Source organism: Penaeus chinensis, chromosome 2 (genome assembly GCF_019202785.1).
Source record: "Penaeus chinensis breed Huanghai No. 1 chromosome 2, ASM1920278v2, whole genome shotgun sequence".
Classification (NCBI taxonomy): domain Eukaryota; kingdom Metazoa; phylum Arthropoda; class Malacostraca; order Decapoda; family Penaeidae; genus Penaeus; species Penaeus chinensis.
The window spans coordinates 40,439,298-40,440,724 of record NC_061820.1 but is presented as its reverse complement, the minus strand read 5'-3'; positions in this window follow the sequence as shown (position 1 = coordinate 40,440,724).

The following is a 1,427-nucleotide window of genomic DNA, read 5'->3' as shown; positions in this document are numbered from 1 at the left end:
ATAACACTAATTAATGATAAGAGCCTTAGTAGTGACTGATTATTCAATAAAGTCCTCGCTCGGTTATTTGATAAATGTCTCGCCCATTTTCTGTACTTCGCATATACTGTATACATGATATAAACATGATCTTGTCCCTTGAGTGTTTTATTACACATTCTTGGTCATAACATAACATATGCGTTAACACGAAATCAATTGTATATTTCTTCTCATTTTCTAGAAATTGTATGGTTTCATTTATTTCCTAAATTACTTAGATATTACGAGTGACACCAAGAAGTAAAATCACGCCGGTCACTTGGTGCGTGCCATGAGAGAAAAGCAGATGCACAAAATTAGTGTAAATTTTAGCTTATGTATTTTAATATGATTTTGAGATATTGCTGTGTGCAGGCCCTGGCTGGGTTCGCTTGGAATCTCAAATTTCTAATTTATAGTATACGCTTTCTAATAATTTCGGACAATTCCTCCAGCCTGTAAAAACACAAACTATCATTTGACTTGCATTTCATGATACGCAATGTTCTTGGTGGTAAACGCATTTTTATTGGCATACATGATAGATTACTTCAATATATCTGCCACGTCAACAGCAACTGCTAATGTCATTAGTGGCACATACATGGGATTGTCAGGAAGAGATGGCTGCATTTATAAGTAAGTTTTGTGACCAAATATATTCTGCATCACATTTTTTTGGCTTCCCAGAACGCATCAAATTTCCAAGTGGGAAAGCACTAACTTGACTCATCGATTTCTTGCTACACTGCAGAACGCAATATGTTATAACTAGTTATGCATTAAGTTTTATTAATTAATGCATCGGTTATTAAGTTTGTAATCACGCCAAAAAAGAAAAAAAAAGTATTTAAAAATGTTGATAAGATTATATAATCGCTGATACCCTGATTATGGATTTCCTCAGAACATGGAAGTTAGATTTGACGAACATAAAAAATTTCATGGGTATAATATGCAGTCCATCTACACACGTTTTGTTCCTCCGCTGGACGACACGGAGCGAATACCAACGTATTGCCAATAGCAACACCCATACAACACTATTTACATAACGATTGTGCCTGAATTAAGCAATGTATATTGATATATTGAAATATAAGTAATTGGTTAAAAGCAAAATAAATGTGCTAGACATCTAAGGTCATGTAGCACTATAGTAAATGGTTGTGAAGGGTGGTTGAGTTAGTGATTAGTTGTCAAAGTTGGGCAAAGGAATTGGCGAGTAAATGGTTGGGTAAGGTAATGTATAGGGGTTAGATCATGTGAAGGATGTATATGCATTTGAGGAATGAAAACAGGTTGTCAAAGCAGAAAGTGTGAAGTTGTGGGAGGGATCACGAAAATCGGTCCCATTTGGCTGGGCTAAATAGATTATTTAAGAATTTTGTAGAGATGGGGGTAGT